The 16,508-nt window shown below is 42.9% G+C and overlaps 1 pseudogene; it reads left to right on the top strand.

Annotated features, from left to right (window-relative positions):
* Positions 1 to 356: 356 nt before the first annotated feature.
* LOC118019530 lies at positions 357 to 1,722 on the top strand (annotated as a pseudogene).
* Positions 1,723 to 16,508: the final 14,786 nt, after the last annotated feature.

The raw sequence follows: 16,508 nt of genomic DNA, 5'->3' as shown, positions 1-16,508 counted from the left end.
TAAGTGAAATAAGTCAAGCAGAGAAAGTCAATTATCATATGATTTCACTTATTTGTGGAACATAAAGAATAGCATGGAGGACATTAAGAGAAGGAAGGGAAAAATGAAGGGGGGGAAATCGGAGGGGGAGATGAACCATGAGAGACTATGGACTCTGAGAAACAAACTGAGGGTTTTTGAGGCAAGGGGGTTGGGGGGATGGGTTAGCCGGGTGATGGGTATTAAGGAGGGCACATACGGCGTGGAGCGCTGGGTGTTATACGAAAACAATGAATCGTGGATCACTACATGAAAAACAAATGATGTATTGTATGGTGACTAACATAACATTAAAAAAAAAAAAAAAGAACCAAACATGAAACGAGTGTGCAAATTCCTTACACACCCCTGAGCGTAGACACCCAATCAATTACATGTCCTCAAAACTCTTCAAACAGGCAGATCATAATGAAGGAACTCAAGCAGTCCACTGTGACAGAATTCATTCTATTGGGCTTTGCCCCTAACCCCAGGACCAACCCTCTGCTCTTCACCTTCTTTCTCATCTTTTACCTGCTCATCCTTGTGAGCAACAGCCTCCTTATCACTCTTACCCACCAGGACTCCCGCCTGCACACACCCATGTACTTTCTCATCAGTGTCTTCTCCATGCTGGACATGTGCTACATGACCACCACTGTGCCCCAGATGCTCATGCATATCCTCAGCAAGAAGAGGGCCATCTCTTTTGCTAGGTGTGTGGCCCAGATGTACATCTTCCTCTTCTTTGGGGTCACTGAGTCCTGGCTCTTCTCCATCATGTCTGTGGACAGGTACATGGCCATCTGACACCCTCTCCGGTATAAGGTCATCATGAGCCGCTGGATGTGCCTCCTCATGGTGGGCATCTGTGTAGCGTATGGAGTGGTGGGTGGCCCGTGCTACACCTTCTTTGCTGTGCACCTGCCCTACTGTGGCCCTAATGAAATTGACCACTACTTCTGCGAGGTCCCTGCCGTCCTGAAGCCGGCCTGTGCAGACACATCCCTCAATGACTTGGTAGACTTCATCACGGGCTTCAATGTCATCGTGGTCCCCCTGGCCCTGGTTATCATCGTTTATGCCAACATCTTTGCCACCATCATGAAGATCCGCTCAGCCCAGTGATGGATCAAGGCCTTCTCCACCTGTGCCTCCCACATCACTGTGGTCACCGTGTTCGCCATTCCGTGCATCATCATGTACATGAACCCTGGCTCTGACTCCTTGTCGAGCAATGGCAAGAAAATGACCCTTTTTTATAACATTGCCACAGCCTTCCTCAAGCCTGTCATCTACAGTCTGAGGAACAAGGACGTGAAAAAAGCTTTCCTCAAACTGTTGGGATGGAGCAGGACCCCGGAGTGAGGCTTTAAAGCGGAGGACCAGGGGAGCCCAACAACGCAGGACTCCCACCCACAACCCCGCCAAAGACTCTTCCACGAGACCTGGGAGGCTGCTCTCCATAAAGTCACGCCATCACCCTGGCCCAGTGGGAGGGAACTGGGCACTCAGACAACAGCAGTATCTCTAGTGATGTGGTTTGGGACAGAGGGGATTGTGAAGGTAGAGTACACTGGTCAAGAGCCGGGACCTCAGTGCCAGACAGAGCAGGATGAGAGACTTGATTTGAACAATTAATAGGTATGTGACATTTTGCAAGTCATTTAACTTACTCTAAGGTTTGTATCTCTTCCTCACAGGGAAGTTGTGACGATCAAATGAGATATTATATGAAACATGTTTAGTACAAGTGGCAATAGCTTTCAACAGATACTAGTTTTAATCTTTAAAGTTTATTTCTCAGGGGGCACCTGTGTAGCTCAGTCGGTTAAGCGACTGCCTTCGGCTCAGGTCATGATCCTGGAGTCCCTGGATCGAGTCCCGCATCGGGCTCCCTGCTCGGCGGGAAGTCTGCTTCTCCCTCTGACCCTCCCCCCTCTCATGCTCTCTCTCTCTGTCTCATTCTCTCTCTCAAATAAATAAATAAAATCTTAAAAAAAAAATAAAAAATAAAATTTATTTCTCAGGATGAATTGTCAGCCATGAATTAGCCATGATCCTCTTCTGGGCTATGGAAGTGACTGGAACCCTAGAGAGTAAAGAAAAAAAAAAGGGGGGAGTGGAAGTAGGGATAAAATCTCAAAAACCGAGAAGTGGAGAGTCTTAGGGGGAGAGACTCTAGAATGAGGAAGTGAACCCTTCTTTCCCCATCCACAAATTGTGTACCCAAAATTATCTTACGGTACCACTTTGTAGCTATTTGCTTCTGTGCTTTTGTATCTTCATACTTCTTGAATTTCCTTTTCCCTTTGTTGCTAATCAAGTCCATTTTGGAAACCTACAAACTGCCTTGGGTGATGTCAAGGAAGAGAGACTCTGTCCACCTGAGGATGAACAAAATTAGGGGAACATCAGCATAATGGTTCCCCCAGATGGATGCAAAATTTAGGCAGTCCAGAGAGAGATTAAAATCTCCATGGGTAGTTTTTGCTCTGCTCCCTTTTGCTTAGAGAGACCGTCCCTGAAACTGCTTACTCCTCATAGAATCTTTACAATCGTAGACTGCTTTTTCCCAAGTTTCACCATCTTCAGGGTCATGTTCCTGGGATCACCCATATTTACAGGCTTTGCCTATTTGCTGCCGCAGGAATTCCAGCATCCAACAAAGCAATCACCACAGGGTTCTAGGGACATGTTCCACAGACTAACAGCCAACACCTTTGGTTTGTTCTTTCCCAGCTGCTTGCTGATACACAATAGCTATGAAACTCCTTGCAAAAAAAAAAAAAAAATCAACTGGGTTGGCCAGAAAAATTCAACATGGATGCCTGTGCCCCCCACAGGAAACCAGGGTCTGTGCCAAGGGAGTGGGTTTCAATGTCCTCAAAGATATTGCCCTATGCCTCCACGCAGGAGCCAGAGTGTTGCATCAACAATGAAGCAAAATTAAAAGGCAGATAACAAAAGAGGGCATTTCAATGCAATATGCTTACAGACATGTGGATAATAACATAGAAAGAACTCTTACAAACTGGTAAGAAAAATACAAACACCCCAGAAAACTGGCAACAGATCTGAACAGTTCATAAAAAAAGACGTTCAAATCATCAATAAACATATGGGAAAATCCTACCACAGTGGACACTAAAGAAATGCAAATGAAAATATCAATGAGATCACTTTTTCGCCTTTGAAACTGGCAAAGAGGTTTTTTTTTTTTTTTTAAGATTTTATTTATTTATTTGACAGAGAGAGAGATAGCGAGAGAGGGAACACAAGCAGGGGGAGTGGGAGAGGGAGAAGCAGACTCCCCGCTGAGCAGGGAGCCCGATGCGGGGCTCAATCCCAAGATCCTGGGATCATGACCTGAGCCGAAGGCAGACGCTTAATGACTGAGCCACACAGGTGCCCCAAGAGTTTTTAAACAATAGAGTCAGAGGTGGCTAAAACACAATGAAACATGTCCTTTCATACATTGCTCGTGGGAGTAGGAATCCATCTTTTTGCAAGGTGATTTGGCTTTATGTATCAAGAACCCTAAATATGTTCATAACTTCCTACCCAATACTTCTACTCTCAGGACATTTTAAGAAATAGACATCAAAAGGGCAGGAAAAGTAACACAAACATTTATTCTGTTCCTAAATAGGAAAAAGTTGGAACCAACTGAAAACATTCTGTAATTGTGCACGAGTGATTAAAACATATTATGGTATGGCCACATAATGGTGTACTAAGTAGCCATTGAAAGTGTATTTTATAAGAATATTTAATGATGTGAATGCTCACAGCATGATACTGCATGCATAAAGGCAAGAAACAGCTGGTGAACAGCATGTTGTGATTACAACGTTAACGGTCGTAAATACCTTTTTGCCCTTGAAGTCAGACATTAAAGCTTAGAGTAGGAGAGAGGGCCACTGAGTCATACTTCTGTACACACACACACACACACACACACTCCCCACCTTTTCAAATTAACGAATTAATAAACTAACCAGGGCAGCTTACTTGTCTGTTTTCAATTCGTCCTCTTGCTCCCCTCTCGCTCCAATTTAATCTCACCCCCAAGCACGATATATCCAGACATCTGGCAAGTAGTGGCTTTCAAGGACCCCATCCACACAGCAGGGATGGAATCGTGGACGCCCAGGACATCCCAGTGAACACGGACACACCGTGTGCCTTGATAGAGTCTCTAGCATTGTTACAGACAACTCGTTTTTTTCCACACAGGGCAAACCTCTTCCATTTCTGGAACAAGCTTCCCCACGGACCCACCTCAGCGAGTTCCATGGGGAGTATCCCACATCTCTCTGTCCAGAGGTCTGACTGTGTCTGCAGTTGTGACATGCAAACTAACCCCTCCCCCAAAGAGTGTCTGGTGATTTCCTATTTCCATTTCCTATTTCTGCTTCGGTCAGTATTGGCAATTTACATTTTTCTTGGAACTTGTCCATTTTATCTAGGTTTTCAAGTTTACTGGCATGAAGTTGGTTTTTTTTTTTTTAAGTTTGCTGTATATGTAGCTCTGTATCCCCTTTTAATTCTTTAAATGTATCTTTCTTCTCCATTTATTCTTTGAACAATTTTGCCAGAGGAGCATCTGTTTTGTATTTTTAAAGACGCAGATTTTGACTTTGTTAACCTTCGACAAATCGATTTCCGCTTTTGTCTTTATGATTTCCCTCTTGCTTTCTTTCTGTTTACTCTAGCCTATCCTCTTGAGTGGAATGACTAGCTCAGTATTTTCAGTCTTTCTCGTTTTTTTAAAGATTTTATTTATTTATTTGAGAGAGAGAGAGATGGAGAGAGAGCATGAGAGGGGGCAGGGTCAGAGGGAGTAGCAGACTCCCCGCTGAGCAGGTACCCCCCCCCCCCCCCCCCCGCCAAAGCGGGACTCCATCCTGGGACTCCGGGATCATGACCTGAGCCAAAGGCAGATGCTTAACCGACTGAGCCACCCAGGTGCCCTCTCATTTTGTAATAAATACGTGTAGAGCTGTAAATGTCCACCTAAAGACCTCTTCACCACTTCCTACAAAGTTTTGTTGTAGGTTGGCACTCAGTCCTAATCTTGGTCTGTTCTGCTACAGTGCTCATTATCATCACTAGAATTAGCTCAAGTCAACCAACAAATAGGGGAATAATATTATTATAAGTGGAAAATCTTATTGGTTCATACCCACTTTTTTTTTAAACACATTCATATTTTGCACAACCAAGTACTAGTGATCAGTCCAGATCCTGATTGTATGGCAGCCAGAACTTTCCCAAATGCTAGAGCATTGCAGAAAAAAAAAATTTCTATGCAGCCAGCCATATTCCAGGGTTTTTTTTTTAAAGATTTTATTTATTTATTTTAGAGAGAGAGACAGAGAGCACCAGCGGGGGGAGGGGCAGAGGGCGAAGGAGACGCAGACTCCCTGCTGAGTGCAGAGCCAGGACTCCATCCCAGGACCCTGAGATCATGACCTGAGCCAAAGGCAGACACTTAACAGACTGAGCCACCCAAGCACTCCCCAACATCACAAGCTATTAATCAAATGCAAATTACAGCCATGGGGAGCTGTCACTCCACTATTACACAACTGAGTCTGTTATATTGGCTTACATAAAAAATACTGACCACACTCAATGCTGGAAAGGATGCAGAGTAAATGGATCTCTCATACATAGCTAGTGGGAATATAAAATTGTACAGCATCTCTGTAAAACATTTTGGTATGTGCTTTTTTAAAAAACAGCTGTATTGAGATATAATTTACATACCATAAAACTCATGCACTTGAAGTATGCAAATTCAATGGTTTTTATTATATTCACAGGATTGTGTAACTATCACCACAATCCAGTTTAGGAACATTTTCATCACCCCCAAAAGAAACTCCATACCCATTAGCAATCACTCCTTATCTCCCGCTCTTATCCCCCGGTCTACCCAACTACTATTAATTTACTTTTTGTCTATAGATTTGCTTGTTCTAGACATGTTCTATAAATGGAACTGTATAATATGCAGACTTTTCTGACTGGCTTTTCTCACTGATTTCAAGGATCATCCATTTAGCTTGTATCAACTGTTCATTATGTTCAGTTAGCCACTGTATAGTACGTCATTAGTTTTTGATGTAGTGTTGACGTTCCTTAAGATGTTAAGAATAGAGCTACCCTATGACCCAGGAATTGCACTACTAGGTATTTACCCCAAAGATACAGATGTAGTGAAAAGAAGGGGCACATGTACCCCAATGCTCATAGCAGCAATGTTCATCCCTTTTTATTGCAAAGTAGTATTTCATTGTATGGATAGACCACATTTTATCTACCCATTCAGCTGATAGACATTTGAGTTGATTCCACTTTTTGGCTACAGTGAAGAATGCTGCTAGGAATATTCATATACCAGTTTTTGTTAAACATATATGTTTTCATTTCTCTTAGATATATATCTGGGAGTGGAATTGACAGATCATATGATAACTTTATGTTTAACATTTTGAAGAACTGTCATACTACTTCCCAAAGCAGCAGTACCATTTTGCATTCTTACCAGCAATGTGTAAGAGTTCCAATTTCTCCACATCCTCCTCAATACTTGTTAATGTAGTTTTTTAAATTATAGTCATCTCAGTAGGTATGAGGTGGTATGTCATTGTGGTTTGGGTAAGAATATTGTTCTAAGCATATACATATCATATGACCCCAGCAATCACATTCCTGGGAATTTATTCTAGGGAAAAATAACTTATTATTTTTAACTTTACACAAATACTCATAGCAAATTTAATCATAATAGCCCAGAACTAGAAACAATGCAAATGTGCTTCTACAGGTGAATGGATAAACTCTGGTATCTCCGTTCGAGAGAATATAAAGGAACAAACTATTGATACGTGCAACAATCCAGATGGATCTCAAAGGCTTTAGGCTGGGTTTTAAAAATAATTAGCCTTAAAAGTTACATACTGCATGATTCCATTTGTGTAACATTTTCAAAATTAAAGGGACAGAAGAACAGACCAGTGACCATCTGTGCCAGATTTCTCTGTGGTCATGGAACGGTTTTGTATCCTTATTGTGGTTACATGAAACTATGAATTTAATAAAATTTCATAAGAGCATATATCACCAAAAATGAGTACAGGTAATAAATGGTGAAATTCTAATAATGGCTGTAGTTTACTTATTAACGTTATGCTGATGTCATTTTACTGGATATGATAATGTACTATAGTTATAGACATCATCATTGTGGGACAGCTGGATCAAGAGTACCCAAGAGCTCAATTTACTATTTTTTGCAACTTCTTGTGAATTGTAAATTATTTCAAAATAAGAATTTTTTTAATAGCTCCTATGTTCTGGTAAAAACTGAAAGCCTAACTATGGGTCACCACATGACTAGGCAAACAAAATAGCCCATCATAGACTGTGTTATCATATCCATGGAACCATCCAATTGGACACACACAGAAGAATTCTATTCTAAAATGGAAATTATATATACAATCTGAGGACTAGGTGGTGAGCTTCATAAGTATTCAGCAAGTCTCCCATGGTTCTTGCTCCTACTTTGCTGCTTCTCCCTCAACCCACATGGGGAATGCCCTATATCTAGGTAACAGAGGAGGGAAAGGCCTAGTTTAAGGCAGCACTGAGTATGGTAAAAGAAAATTGTTTCCATGAGTAGAATTTTAGATGGTATATCTGACTGGTATATATGGAATGAGAGATGCCCTCAAGTGTGGCTATCTACTATTTTGTGGGCAGTTGCTAATGGGATGGAAGGGTGGCCAGAAACTTGGAAAGAAAAAGATTAGAGGATTAATGACATGGGATCTAGAGGACATCATGTGAATGTGCCTCTCTCAGACCCAGAATATGAAGATAATCATGTGCTACATAAATATGCACGGTGGGCATCCACTACGGGGCCAGGGGCGGGGAGTGTCTCTCTATAATCAGGTGGACTAGATGATCCACCTGTAGACTGGTCAGCCTCTTTCCCGAACCACACACGTGCTTGCTCTACACAGCAGCCACTGCAGCATGACAGAGGCTATGTGAGGACTCAGCCCCATGGAGTCAGCCTCACCAAGGCTGAGTTGGCCATTGCCACTGCTATGTGCCAGACCCCAGCTGCAGAGACAGATGCTGAGCCTTTGATGTGGTACCATTCCCTGAGGGAGCTGCCAGTTACCTGGTGACACATAAATTACATTAGACACTTTCCATCATGAAGGGGCTGCAGTCTGTCCTTCCAGGGATAGACATATATTCAGGTTTCCTGCCTGAAACATCTCTGACAACTCACCATTAATGGTCTTACAGAGTGTGTTATCCATTGCCATAGTATCCCATGCAGCATCATCTCCAACCAGGAGACACACTTTATCTCTAAAAAAGGTGTGACAGTCAACTCATTCACAGAATTCAGTGGTCTCCCATTGTGCCCAAATACTCAGAAACTCCTGGGCCTAACAGGGTTGTGGAATTACTGATTTAAGTTTCGATTATCATGCCATCTGGGAGACAACATTTTGTAAGATTGTACTGCTGTCCTATAGAATGCACTTTATGACTTACACCAGTAGTCACTATATGGTACCATCTTCCTCTGAAAGAGAAGGCACAGATCCAGGAGCCAGGAGATGCAACAAGACTGGTCCCTCTCACCAATATATGAAATAGCTCTCCAGAGGAATTTTTGCTTCTTGTCCCTACAATTTTGAATTTGTGCTCAAAGGAAGAATTTGTTCATTAGGGAGGAGATCTATGGTTCTGATGAATTAGAAGTTGAGATTGCCTCCTGGCCACTCTTGCTAAACCAAGTGGGAGGAGAAATGGCTTCTGCATTTCTTAACTCCTGAATGATGCTGGTGATGTTAATCCCCAGACCACTCCTTGATAAGCAAGGGTCTAAATCTCAAGAGAGAAGCTGTGCTTGAATCAATAACCCCAGCACTCAGGTAGTCATGCCCTTGGGTAATCCTTTCTCCTTGAGTTTGGTCTGAACCTAGTAGTGTGCTTCTCATGAATACCCCAAAAGTGATGGAAATCACTTTCAAATTTAGGTTACAAGAGACCCTTGCTCCCTCCTGCTCACAACCCCTCTGGTGAAGTCAACTGCCAGGTGGTGAGCTGCTCTAAGGAAAGGCCCACAGGGGAGAAACTGATAAATGCTCTGTACAACTGTCAGGAAGAAAATGAGACTCTCAACCCAAGAGCCAGGAACTAAATCCTGGTGACAATCAAGTGAGCTTGGAAAAAGATCCTTCCCCAAGTGTTAGGATTTCTGTAGCTGGTGCCTTGATTGCAGCCTTGTGAGACCCCCCCCCCCAATCCAAAGGATCCAGCTAAACTTCACTCAGATTCTTAACCCACAGAAACTACAAAAAAATTTAAATGTTTGTTGTTTTAAGCCACAAAAATTGGGGGTAATTTGTTACACACTGATAGGTAACTAATACAAGGGAACTGCAAAGAGTCACAAGGAAACTTTGGAGGAGGGTGATGAGAATGATCTTGATTATGGTGATGTTTTCACAAGTATATACGTATATGTCAATGTACTTCAGTAAAGTTGAGAATACATAATCAAAGTGTCTGGGTGGGAGATTTTCCCAATTGCTAGGACATTTTATTTCCCCCTTCAAATATCACTTTACTGAGACACAGCTCCTTCCTTTAGTGGCATGAGGGCCTATGTGTCCTAAATTCATACTCTTCTAATAGTATTGAATGAAGAGTGACCTGTATTATTTTCCTGAACCCTATTTTATATGATCACCATTGATCATTGAGAGAGAGAAGGAAAGGAAAAGAAGGAGGAAACAAGGGAGGGAGGGTGGGAAAGAAACTACCATGCGAGGATACTATACTCAATAAATATATCCTTAAGAAATGAAAGCTGTTTGCTCTCCAAAAAAACAGATAAGTTACTAAAAGACTCACAGTAAAAGAAATATTAAAGAGCTGCTTTAGGCTAAAAGAAAATGATCCCTGATGGAAGTGTGCAATTGAGAGAAAAAATTGAACACCAGAAATCGTAAATGTGTGGGCAAATATCATAGAATATTGCTTAAAGCAACAAAAATAGCAACACATTACTGGAACTTTAAATACACACATAGAAGCTGAATATATGACAAAAACCATCCAAAGAGCAGGAAAAGAAAATGGATGTAAACCGTTGTTAGATTTTGCATTGTTTGGGAAATGGCAATTTAGGTGAGGTTATACTAAGTAAAAAATGCATATTTTAGTCTCAAGATCAGGTGTCAGGATCCTTTTTCTGTAAGGAGCCAGACAATAAATGTTTTGGGCTTTGCACAGAATACAGTCACTGTAGCATATTTTTTTTTTTTTGTATTTTTAAAACCCTTTAAAAACGTAAGTTTTACCAATCCCTGTTCTAGAATAACAGAATAATTTTTTAAAAATAGTAAAACTCAAAATACAGTACAGAATATAAGGGAATAATTAAAAGTTTTTTATTCATTTGAAAAAAAGGCAGGAAAAGTGGAATGAAGAAACAAAGAACACTTTGGAAACAAGTAGTAATATGCTAGACTCAAAAATAATTACAATAATAACTACATTAAATGTATATTACTAAGCAAGCCGACTGACTAAAAGTCAAAGGTTATCAGACAAGATTTTTAAAAACCAGTAGCAATGAAAGAATTCCATAAGGAAAGGAATTATCTTTAAATACCAGAGAAGAGGGCGCTTGGGTGGCTCAGCTGGCTAAGCGTCCAACTCTTGATTTCCGCTCGGGTCATGATCTCGGATTGTGAAATCAAGCCCAAGCTCTGCACTGGGTGTGTAGTCTGCTTGGGATTCTCTCTCTCCCTCTCCCTCTGCCATTCCCCACCCCTCTTCTTTCTCTAAAACAAAACAAAACTAAACTAAACTAAACTAAACTAAACAAAAACTACCAGAGAAGAACAGGAAGCACAAATTTTAGATTAACAAGACAGTACCAGTCAACTCAGGACTGTCTTGCCCCTCACCTCATCTCTCTCTTACTGCGAGCCTGGCAGTGACTGAAGCCACTGGGAACTGGGATGAGGAACTGACAAACTAAAGGGTAAAGAAACATACCATACTTCCTCCTTTTGACAGCAGGCAGCTTGCTACAGCAAGCCTAACCCAATTTGAAGAATTATGGAAGGCATCCTGCAGGAGGTAAGAATCAAGCTGGTCTTTGAAGAGTGGGTAGATGCTAACTAACCACAGGGGAAGTGCAGAAAAGGGTATGCAAGGCAGAGAGAGTCATCTGTGTGAAGTCATGAAGCATGAGCTAGCCAGAGAGTGATGGGAGACGGGATAGAGAGGCAGGCAAGGGCAGACCACGGAGGACCTATCATGCCCTGCAAAACAGGATAACGAGAGTGGATTTTATAGAAAGGAAGATAAGGACCCACCAAATAGGCATGACATCAGGCTTATATCTGGAAACAATCATTCTGGCAGTGTGGAGACTTCAGTTATTCAGGGAGGAAAGGATGAGCATGGGAGTGACTATTGATGTGAAAGGTCAGTATTAGACAAGAGTCTTTAGGAGGTGGGATCTATGGAAGTAGGTAAGTGATTAGGGAGTGGTAAGAAAGAAAGATGGGTCAAGGATGGGTTCCAGATTTGGGTAGATGGGTGAGTGATGAGGTAGGGAGCATAGGAGTGGGAAATTTGGGAAGGAGATGGAGAGGACACATGATGAGTCTAGTTTTGGACTAGGGGAACTTGGGAGACTCCCAGTATCCTTTGGGCTGATGGTTGAGAGCTGAAGAGAAAGCTCTGGGGACAGGAATCTGAGTGTCCTCAGCACTTCTGTAGGAACTGAAGCCATCAGAAGAGATGAGATCACCTGGGGAGAGCGTGTAGAGAGCATGAAGACAGCTGACAGCAGAACTCTGAAAAGCCACAATATTTAGGGGCTGGCTTCAAGGAGAGAATCCAGAGAAGATGGTATTGAGGGGCCAAAGATGGATGACATGTGACACAGAAACCCAAGGAGAGACAAGGTCTGCAAGGAGAGGGTGGTTTTTGTGGCCAAATGTGCATAGATATCAAGTGAGACAAGAACCAAAAGTGTCTGAAACCAGCCCATCTTCTGGCTTAAGAACATCTCCAAATTTCTATCTCTTGCCTAGATGGTCCCCTTGCAGTCCATGTGTCCAACTGCCTACTTGAACTCTGCCCATGGATGTTTAATAGGCTTCTCATGTCCAAAACTGAACTCCGAATTTTCACTACATGCTCTAGCTCTTGAATCTCATCTCCCATTACTGTCTCCTTGGCTCACTCCACAAAACCACATTATCATCCTTTCTAGTCCAACAACTGTCAACTAGACTTTCACCTAAAGACCTTTGCCACAACATCCAGTACTTATACTCTTCACTGCCAGATCTCTTTACGGTGAGTTCTTTTACTTCCTTCATATCTTTGCCCAACTGTCATTCATCAGAGAACTCCTTCTTCACCATCCTGTCTGAAATGCAGCCATTCTTCAGCGGCTCCTTAGTCAGCTTTACTTTTCTTTATTGTACTTCTCACTTCTCAAAAACCTATCTGATCTTATCGGATGATTGTCTGTTGCCCCCAAGTAGGTTGTAAGAGCAGAGACTTTGTTTTGTTCACTAGTATATCTCCAGCGTCAATCATTGTGCCAAGCACTTGGTAGGAACTCAATATTTATTAAATTGTTAAAGCGGGGATGCCAGTCTTAGACTCCATCCTAGAAGCTATGTTGGCAGGATAAATAGAGGTGATTGATGCCTGTCCTCTCCAGTGGGGCAAATTCCAAATTTCCTTTGGCATGTAGAATTTACACCTGTGACCCATGCCTTAATAAGGAGTTGTTGGACAAGTTGTGGCTTGTGAGAAGATATATTGTGATGGTACAGAAATAAATCTAAGCAACTGGTGATGTTTTCCCTGCAGAAATTGAAGTTGAGGAGGATGCTGAAGTCTGTCTACGGAAGTACCTAAAGGGCTGTATTAAGGAAGATGGGTAAGAATTGCTCTGCATAGTCCCAAATTTAAAATTAGTATAAATTTTACCAGGATGCCAAGCTTCAGATTGACTAGAGAATGTCAGAGATGTTCATAGACAGAAAGGACTGTCCTGAGAAGAAATGAGCTCCCTGTTTTTGTTGAGAGGTTCAGGCTCAATCTAGCTGACCATATGTCTGGGACACAGTGGGATCAACCTAGACTAAGAGAGGTGGAGCAGGAGGGCTGCTGAGGTCCATTCTCCCTGGAAGAGTTAAGGACTTTCCCAACTTCTCTGTCCTCTTTATTATCTAACTTCACTTTTTCCTGATGCCTAATACCTGGAGCACTGTAGCAGCCTCTCACTGTGACTCCCAACTCCCAGTCCCACCCACTCACTCAGTCCTAGAGCATTTTCTAGGAGCAATCTAAATAAAAGAGCACTTTCACCATGGCCTTTGTCTGCTCATTCTACTGATGCAGAATGTATGTGGGAAAGAGCACTGGATGCATAGAAGAGAAACAGAGGGAATGTGAATGGGGGATAAGCTCCAGAGACACACTCAGCCCCACACTTCCTGGCAACTATGACAGAGAGCATCCTCTGAACTATAGGTATCTTGGCGGGAGGCATCTGCCTTGCTCCCTCCTCCTCAATAAGAGATTTTTAGAGCAGGTCCCAAGGTGGTCCAAATCCCTGCCTCCCTGAGATCTCCTTGCAGCAACCCCTTCCTTCTCTCCCATATCCTAGTGCTGTCCTATCAACCTTCCCCACCTTCCATCTGCATCCCTTGTCTTGCCCACTTCCAAGGGTCCCCCTGATTAGGACAGGGACATGGGAGTGCCCGGCTGCCTCAGCCTCCCCAGCAGCAGTCCCTTCTTCTCTTCATCGGCAACTGAAGGCCAGATGTCTTAAGGGAGATGTGCACACTAAGTCAGATAGAGACAAAGAGGGAAAAGTAAGGTACTTGGATGGAGAGCAAGTCAGAGAGTTGGGGAAGAAGAGGCAGACAAAGGAAAGGACAGAGCAAGCAGCACAGGCATGAAGGAACTTGCAGATGTGCAGATTTGTAGACAGTAGAGTGAACCAGAGCAGGCAAAGAAGGGATGACTCAGAGGAGAAGACACCCAAGCCACAGGCCACTGTCCCCACTCCCACCACTCTTTACCTGTTGTTGGGTTCTGTATGAGGGATGGGTCCCAGGTCTGAGGAGCTCTCCTTTGAAACTGTGCTCCTGGGGGCCCTGGTTCCCAGGGGGACAAATCCGATGACTTCCAATGAACTCCCTGTGCCTTTGAAATCCCCAGGAACTGAGCATCAAGTCTAAACTCCAACACCTGGGACTCAAGGCTGGGTACAGTGAACCCCCTGACCCAAGCCCTGACTGTTCCCCAGAGGTCCACACCCTCCCGGGCTCTTTATTTCCTCTGGGTTAGCACCAGAATGCATGGATTGGATCCCTGGTTTCACAGTTACCAGCTGTGACTTTGGGCAAGTTTCAAAAACCTTTCCAGGCCTCCAGGCCTTTTATCAGTAAACTAGAACGTGCTTCATAGGGAAGATGGTAGGGAAGACAAAATGAGTTAACAAGTATAAAGCTTTTAAGACTGTGCCTGGTATACAATTAAGTCATCTGTACATTTATTATTCTCCCTCATTTGCACCTTATGAAGATCCTCTCCCCTTAGGTCTTCAAGTCTGCCCTAAATTTCAGGTCCACCTCCCTCAGGAATGCAGCCATGACTACTTGACCCTGTCTGCCCTCCTGTTACATTCACTCTCCATTATTGTTCTTGGGAGTCCTGCATGCCCCGTGAGGGCTCTGAGGAGGGAACGAAGGCACAGAGGTGTGAAGTTTTTGTATACTACTGAGGTTCAGTTTCAATATGTGGAAATTCAATAACATGCTCTTACATAACCAATAGGTCAAAGGAGAAGTCACAGGGGAAATCACAGGGGAAAGGAGAAGATATTTGACATGAATGAACACAAAAACACAACATGCCAAAATTCATAGAATGCAAAAAAAAAAAAAGACAAAAAAAAAACAAACAGTGCTTATTTAAAAATAAGAAAGATCTGGGGCCCTGGGTGGCTCAGTCGTTAGGCGGCTGCCTTCGGTTCAGGTCATGATCCCAGGGTTCTGGGATCGAGCCCCGCATATGGCTCCCTGCTCAGCGGGAAGCCTGCTTCTCCCTCTCCCACTCCCCCTGCTTGTGTTCCCTCTCTCATGTCTCTCTCTGTCAAATAAATAAATAAAATCTTTAAAATAAATAAATAAATAAATAAATAAATAAATAAATAAAAATAAAAATAAGAAAGATCTCAAATCATCTCATTCACCTTAAGAAACTAGAAGCACTTGATTGAACCAGCTCAACTGTGGTAATCATTTTACAATGTATGCATATTATCAGAACATCGCATGGTACCCTTTAAACCTATACAATGTTTGTCAGTCACACTTCCATAAAGCTGAGAGAAAAGAAGTATTAGAGTTTTTAGTAAATGCATGTGGTCATATATTCTTTATTCTCTTAATGCATCTTTTAGTTCACTTATCCAGTTCACCAAAATTGTCAAAATTATTATAATAAAATTATTAAGACTATATCTTTACTGTGTGTTTTGATTTTTGCAGATTTAAGGGGACTAGCCTTGAAGAGAGAATCAAAGGGGACTTTTTCTTATCTGTATTGGTTCAATGTTTATAATAACTGTATTAATGGTCATTTGTATAACTAGAGAAAAATAAAGGGAAGTTATGAATGGCAGTAAAAGCACCTTCGGGTTTTCTGGTGTAATTGGGCCATCACTGTCAGCTTCCAGGCTCCTAATAGCGCTGATACTTGGTCACTGACTTACGCGTCAAGGCTAGCTCAAGGCGGAGAAAAACTTCTCAGGCAGCATCCACCAGCTGAATCTGGATCCCGCCTTGGGACTGCGCATGTGGCTTCCCAAGTGTCATCCCCAGCCCCAGGCTTTGAGCTACTGAGAATTCCCCGCCAGCTCTGCATTAGCTTGACGCTTCCCAGGAGGATACAAGAACTGTCAGTTATACAGAGCTACACTTTTCTCAGCTCAATTAAGCCAGAAGTAAACGTCTTGATCACTCTTCTTCCTCCCCCCACCCCTGCTGTGAGTCTCCAAGTTTGTTCCCCAGTTACTGGGAGCCACTCCTGGGTCCCTTTACCCCAAGAGGTCCTGGCTGGCTATGGCCCAACTAAGCCACAGCGGAGTTGCTCTGAAGTGAGAAGTCCTGGGGGGGCTTGTTAAATTCCGTGTCTAAGAATATGGAAGGAGCATCATTAAGAACTTCAGCTTGTTAGACAGCTGGGCAAACGGCAGCAGCTACTCAGGAAGATCACAAGTGACCCAGTGTCCCTCAGGGGCCTCAGAAGACACTTGCTTTCTTTTACCCGGCTTTACCCCAAGTGTGTACACCAGCATGTGCTTGCACCTTCACCTTCACCACCACCATCAC

Source organism: Mirounga leonina, unplaced genomic scaffold (assembly GCF_011800145.1).
Source record: "Mirounga leonina isolate KUSES-001 unplaced genomic scaffold, KU_Mleo_1.0 Mir_173, whole genome shotgun sequence".
Lineage (NCBI taxonomy): Eukaryota > Metazoa > Chordata > Mammalia > Carnivora > Phocidae > Mirounga > Mirounga leonina.
The sequence above is the reverse complement of the archived record's forward strand: the minus strand, read 5'-3'. Positions and strand labels throughout refer to the sequence as shown.